This window comes from Sinocyclocheilus rhinocerous, unplaced genomic scaffold, assembly GCF_001515625.1.
Source record: "Sinocyclocheilus rhinocerous isolate Xijiao unplaced genomic scaffold, SAMN03320098_v1.1 scaffold1386, whole genome shotgun sequence".
Lineage (NCBI taxonomy): Eukaryota > Metazoa > Chordata > Actinopteri > Cypriniformes > Cyprinidae > Sinocyclocheilus > Sinocyclocheilus rhinocerous.
The window spans coordinates 463,813-471,431 of record NW_015660628.1 but is presented as its reverse complement, the minus strand read 5'-3'; positions in this window follow the sequence as shown (position 1 = coordinate 471,431).

The following is a 7,619-nucleotide window of genomic DNA, read 5'->3' as shown; positions in this document are numbered from 1 at the left end:
TTTCTCCTCTATGCCCCGCCTTTCTGAAACGCGTCGATTTTTACAAAGCTCATCGGTCTGAAAAGCGAGGTGTGCTCTGATTGGCCAGCTATCCAGTGCGTTGTGATTGGCTGAATACATCAAGCGTGTGACAGAAATGTTATGCCCCTACCATAATGTGATGCCGTGTCCAGGCCGGAGTGACGAGACTAAAACATTATAACCCATTATAAACGAGGCATTTGTTGCATCCAGTGGGGACATAATTACGTATTATAATGACTTATACTGTCTTTTTATGCGTTGCGTTGCATCGCGCCGCGTAAACATCGATAGGTCAGTTATGCACTGCTGAATAATGACTTCAGGGATTAATTTACAAAAATAAGGATGAGATGGTTAATTTATATATTCACATTTACATTTATAATGCTTATTTTAATACTTATAATCAGCATTCTATAATCCATGTTACTTACCAATCGTTTGAAACTGTTGCCACCATATTATCAAACTTTCTATTGAAACTCTATGGATATCACGTGTATGTTCCTGTTCGTTTATGTTCCTGTCCTCTTGGTTCCATTATGAGTTCATTAGTCTCCACCTGTGTTTGTTTATTTGATTCAGGTGTGTTTAATTTAGTCCCTCGTTAAGTTTAGTATAAATGTGTAGTCTGCCTCTTGTTTCCTTGTCGAGTCTTAAACGTCATGCCGTGTTTGTACTCCCGATGTTAGTGTTCCTCTCCTTTGGTTTGTTTTATTAAAAGTCAAGTTTGTGTAGTCATCTCCTCGTCTCCTCGCTTCCCTCCTACGAACCGTGACAATGGAGGACCTGTGTGTTTGGATACTGATTAAGTTATAACACATTAGTTATAACAAATCAAATCATTTAAGTTTGTATATTGCTAAAATGGCTTTCTGAGGTGACGACGTCTAAACAAACTGAACATCTTGCACAATAGTGGAAATGTCTGAAAAAAGATGGGGGGATGCTTGTGTGTGTGTGTGTGTGTGGCCAGTTGGCATCACAGATTGCTTCGTACAAGTCTTTGATTTTCTGTCCCTCTCTCAGGCACTCCGTGTAGGACTTGCTTCTAATTAAAATACGACCATCAGAGGGAAGCTAGTATTTGTTGAGCCTTATTGAAATTAGCAAGCCTGCCTCCCAGGATACCCCGCATCAGAGGTATAATTAGCTGACACAGGTCCAATTAGGAGCAAGAGCTAATGCTAATTGCTTGGAGCTCATGGCAATGCTAACAGATACACCCCCTCCCACAAAAATTATTTGCAAAAGCTCCGACTAGAGAATATGTTGACGTGAATTACATTCAGAAAGGCTCTTCTAGCATCTCTGACTGTGTTTGAGAAGTAAATGTGCCAAGAATCTCTGCTTTCATAGCTAACTAGATGGTTTTTGCAACTGGCTATGGCAGCATTTCTGCACAATGATATGACGTAGTTTCTTGCACATCATTCGACACTTTCCAAACTAAATGTCCAGTGAGTGGCGTTAAAAGGTACCACCTACACAAATCCTACTACCAATAGTGTTATCAAAAGCAAACACGAGATAAAAATAAACCAACCATGCTTTTGCTTGCTTATACAAGTCTTTAAGATATTTTACTGTAAGAAATACATACTGAAACTCATGTTTCACAAAACTCATGACCTGAAAGCTCCACATCGCAAGTGCATAGCTGTACCAGGTGGGCTACCAAGCAAGTTTTACTGTGTAAGAAAAGCTATAAATACAGTACACAGCTGGTTATGTGATGCAAACATTAAAATATATTAGTTTACAAATCATGCACTATGGTAAACAGGTTTTGAGGTCATAATTGCACAAGGAACTGTGCTAAAATAAGTATTTATTAATTGATAATCTGCCCCGTAATCATAATTTGAGCAAAGGAATAAAGGTGTTTTTTTTTTTTTTACCACCACTAGTGGCAATTTCAGCTGAAAATGGCAGGGAATTGTTTGAATGCATACGCTTTTGGAGTTTTGGAGCAAAAATGAAGGTAGAGACACATTTTCAATGAGCCTAGATTGTGTTTTTGTCTGCATAATCTACCAACAGGGTCTAACTGTTGACGCTAACCAGACCCCCTGACTGTTTTGTTTGGTGCAACTTCATTGTACAGTAGCTGTTTATAAGACCTTGGACAAAGAAACAATAGTGACAGTTCATGGATCATCTCAGATGTACTGGTATTTGTAATAGAAAGATATTTGTGAAGTTTGTTGGTACGCAAACTTACCTTAACCTTTACTACATCCAGTTTGTAAGTTCAAATATCACACAAACCAAGGTCAGTGGCAGTGGACGATGATGGTATTTAAGGCAAAGTTCAAATGTGTCAAATCAAGCCCTACTCACTGGTGAAAGCAAAATGCTGTTAAAAAAAAAAAAAACTATCTTAGGTAAATCTTGATTTTTGAGGATGATTGCCATCTAGATGTTATCATTACAATTTGTATACTAACCTGCCATCAAAAGCCTTTTATTCACAGCAAACCCCTTTATGTTATATGCAAATGCAGCTTTTATTTTATTTATTTATTTATTTTTGCAGTCAGGAAATTAAAATTAAGGAGAGTGTTCACCTAGAAATAGAAAATCTATCATCATTTATCACAATTATGTTGTTGACTCTACAAATGGCAAATATTTTGTGCTTTTTTTTTTTTTTTTTTTTTTTTTTTTGATGGGGATGTTAAAATACAATGCGACAAAAAGCTTTACTATTTATTCATCATTATTCACTTATAGATGTTCTTCTCTCAAATCTCATTCACATTCATATATAACAAAAATAGTTCCTCAAGATGTGTCCTGCAATGTTTGATGCCACATGCAATCAATATAAAAAGCTTTAGTGAAGATTTTAAAGTTATTATACAGTATAACGTAAGAATTACAGAATAGCACAGAAGACATGGAAAACTTATTGTGAGCTTAAAATAAATAAATAAATAAATACATACATACATACATGCATACATACATAAATGGAAAACTCTAGAACCAACAGAATTCCCCAAAAAGTGTATAACTTTAAGTTCATAACTAGTCAAGTTGCCTGAACTTTTTTTTATAGTTCCTCAAGATCCTGCCTGCAATGTTTGATGCCACATGCAATCAATATAAAAAGCTTTAGTGAAGATTTTAAAGTTATTATACAGTATAACATAAGAATTACAGAATAGCACAGAAGACATGGAAAACTTATTGTGAGCTTAAAATAAATAAATAAATAAATAAATACATACATACATGCATACATACATAAATGGAAAACTCTAGAACCAACAGAATTCCCCAAAAAGTGTATAACTTTAAGTTCATAACTAGTCAAGTTGCCTGAACTTTTTTTTTTTAACTTACGTTGTTGTTTTGTCATTAATGTTAGTTATTTGCTGTGTTGTGATGTTAAGACCTCACATTTTTACATTTGTTGCTTATCATTGTTCTTGAGGTTTGTTTGTCCAATAATCCTCATATTTGTACCAAAATATTTTTAAGGGTTTTTAATTTGGGATGTCTGAAACTAGCACTAGAGGACTCTTACTCTGGGCTGTTCACATGTGTGTGAGTCAGAAAGCCTCAGGTCATTTATCAAATCTGGCTCGGCTGGGACTGATGAATGGGACATCACATCCAGCTGGACACCTCCATTAAACAAAGAGGGAGGTCTGCTGCCAGCCACTGTAAAGGACAGCACAGCGAGCACCAGCCGTCACTGGACCAGGACATTTAAGATTCAGAGATGATACCCTTTAAGGACCTTGTGAGCAAGGTGCTACCAAATAGCTGTTACTTTTATTTTGGTTTTGGGTAAAGATAATCAGATGAGTCAATGAAAGCCTGACGACTCAGCCGGAAGAACCTAATTGTATACATGTGTTCGTAGGGGACGACAACATGGTGTGAATTTGCTACCGGGTCAACCTCCCATTGTGTGGATTGGCCGCTCTGGGCCAGTCGGGCAGAGCACTGTCACAACACATTATAATGAACTGCCAACATGTGCTGTAATGCAAATGAGAGGAGACCACCACGGTTCAAAACACAACAATCCGTTCATTTCGCCTTGAGTTTGAGGGCTAATCCATCCATTTAGGAAGCTTTAAGTGATATCTTGTTTTTAAAGCTCCTTTATGTTCTTTTATTGCACACATACAGTATGTACACACAACTTTCATGATGTTTCATGTTGGAAGGAATATTCTAGGTTAAAGGGATATTTCACCCAAAAATGAAAGTTCTCATCTATTACTTGCTTCAAGTTGTTCCAAACACGCATACTTTAATGTTCATTCATTCATTCATTCATTCATTTGTTAGTTCGTTTGTTTTTTTCGTTCGTTCATTCATTCTTTCATTCGTTCGAAGAAAACAAATCGCAGATGTGTAAAATGAACAAGAATGACATAAAGAATGACAAGTGCTATTTTAAATCATTATCACCCTTAATTTTTTGTAAGGTAAACCAATGATTTTGTAAGGTAGACCAACTGCTTTTTATTGTCCATGCACTATAATCATAGTTTTGGTGGTTTTCAAACTCAATTTTGTCACATTAAATTCAGTGTTAAATTATAGCATGTGAAAGATGCTAAGGTAGTTTTTAACCTAGAAAATCCATTTATCACATAAAAATGAGGCATCTGAGGGTAGAAATTTGTACACATCAAACCATGTTATATAATGTGATGTGGGTGTGTGAGTGTGAAATATTTTTTTATTTTATGGAAAAAAAAAAAGTGAATTTCTGTTTTTTTTTTTTTTTGGTGGGGAGGGTTGTTAATGCACATTGTGCCTACATTTTAAACCAATTTGCTGGACAATTTTAATTGTTCAAACCCTCAAATGCTCAAGTTTAAGCTCCAGTTTATGCCGTTAGCTGCTTTGTTTTGCATTATTTCATTTCCATTTAGTTTGTTGAAGTATTAAAATAACTCAAATGAAATAAAACTAAAACTTAATAAAAGACCTAAACAGACATAAGAAATTCAGACATAATTATTTCAAACGATGGCAAAATTAAATGAGTAATTCCCTTTAGGTTTCTTCCCCCTCACATTATAGCATGATAGTTAAAACAAAATTACGGTAAAGTATGGCTAAGCCAATGCATCCCATAATGGTGCAAAAACAATACAAATTGTATGATGTTGAATGAGCTAAGTGAATGTGTTAATATTGAAAATAAATGCACTTTTTTGTAAAAAAATGTTTTAGTCATTTAGCAGACGCTTTTATCCAAAGCGACTTACAAATAAGAAAGTAATTAAAACTAAAAGCTAAAACTCTATAAATACTATATATATACACATTTAAGAAAGTAAAATAAATTAAATAAAAATGACAAATGCATACAACAAAATTTCAAAACTTGACATTTAAATGAAACAAAAAAATAAAGCTAAAAACAATTCAAAAATATTAAAAGAACAAAAGGTATGAGTATAATAATGATTCTAACATAACACTAAGCCAAACACCAAAAAACAACTACATATGTGTATGTACAGCCACACACACATACATATACAGGTGCATCTCAACCAACCAGAATGTCGTGTCAAACCCTCAAATGCTCAAGTTTAAGCTCCAGTTGATGCCGTTAGCTGCTTTGTTTTGCATTATTTCATTTCCATTTAGTTTGTTGAAGTATTAAAATAACTCAAATGAAATAAAACTAAAACTTAATAAAAGACCTAAACAGACATAATAAATTCAGACATAATTTAACTAAAATTAAAATAAATAACAAATACAAATAATACAAATCAAACGACAGTAGTTTATCAGTAATACTAAAAAATAACACTGCCAAACACACATGCTAAAAAACAACAACTTACTTACACATAGTAAGAAATGGTTATAAAAACTGAAACAGAAGTGAAACAAGTAGTAGGAAACATATACCAGAAACATATACCAGCTTTAACTGGATTTTCCATCAGTGGTTTTACAGGATTTTCTGCCGTCCTCTGTTTACTCAGAACTGATGTACTTCTCACCAATAATTGAACAACGGGTGCTTTGACTTTCTTTAAAACACTGTTCAGAAACTGACAATCCAATAGAACCTAAACAAAGAGGGATGCATCAGATATGAAAGACAATAGTGACAAGAATCTGTGCATGGGAACAGAATGATAGCGCCTGGACATGTCCAAGCCTCTGAAGTCTCCCAGAGACATGACTATACACCCCCACACAACACGTTCTGCTGAAGCTGTCGCTAGACACCCTGACAGGTGAAACCAACCATTAATGTACCTGGCTACTGCTTTCTTGTCACCAGGGTTGCTGTGATAAATCAGTACAGTGATGTCACGATCTGCAAATGTCACGATCAGCACTAAATAGTTGAGAAGGTTCATCAAGAGAAGTGAAAATTAAACCCTCAGATCAAATGCTTTATTGATAATGAAAGATTATTGATTTCTCTTTAATGGAGAGGGATGAGATCAGACAGCAGAACATTAATACAGTGATGCATGCTTACCACAATGGCTCTGTTCAAAAACATAGCCTTGCTATCTACTGCCTACAGGGATAAGTGCCTAATTTGGAGTGCATTACATAGTCAGCAAAACAAATAGCTCTCATAGCACGAACTGATTTAGATAAAAGATGGCATTAGCATATTTTAGTTAAAAAAGAGTAGCATCCACCAATATTAGGTCAAATTGTAAACTTTTAATCATCTAACTAACTTTATGAAACATTTTTTGGTATTGAAATGTTATATTGTAATTGTCTATTATAATTTATATCTGTGATTTCATGGTGGTTTTAATGCATTATGGGATTGTTTTCTATGTGAAGCATATATACTATTGTTTTTTTATGTATACATGCACGTGTACGAACGTATTTGACCATTGTGCTCGCATTTTGCATCTTTTGCTACATTTTGGAAATGGCACGCAAATTGCATGTGCATTGCAATTGCATTTTAAATGCAAAACGCAAAAAAACATGTTCAATTCTCAACAACATAAAAGCATAAAAAGGCAGATAAATATTTTTAGATTATATATACTATTATACAGATTTTTGCCTACCTTTTGAAACAACCATGTCGCCTGATCACCTAAAATGCTGCCTTTATTTTCAAACGATGACACTAAAATCTGACTTTTTTTGTGACAGAATGATGCAACTCGATGCAAATGGTGTCAAAAATGTTCATTCAATGGTACAGCAGCTCATTCATCTGAAGATAACATTACTAGAAATGGGAAAAAAGAGCTGTTGGTCAAAAAGATAGAGAACATCAGAACATGGTAATACAAGTCATTTTTCAGAGAATATGAGTACACGATTGAGAGCCCGGCTGTGGTTTGTGGTTTTCAGAAACAAATTTTTTTGTGATTAGATGGGCCTGTCTGCAGCTAGTGAATGTTGTGATGGAACCCACAGCATCCTGGGGTGCTCAGGAAGTGTCCTGTCAAATTAGTCACACACATCACACATACAGACAGGTGTAGCTGAACACTAGACTTCAGCATGCTCCTAGAGTAGCTCTATCACGAGAAGCCTAATAGCCTGATTCTCTTTCTGTCTCTCTCTCTCTCGTTCTCTCTCTCTGTCTCTCTCCTTTGGTAAAT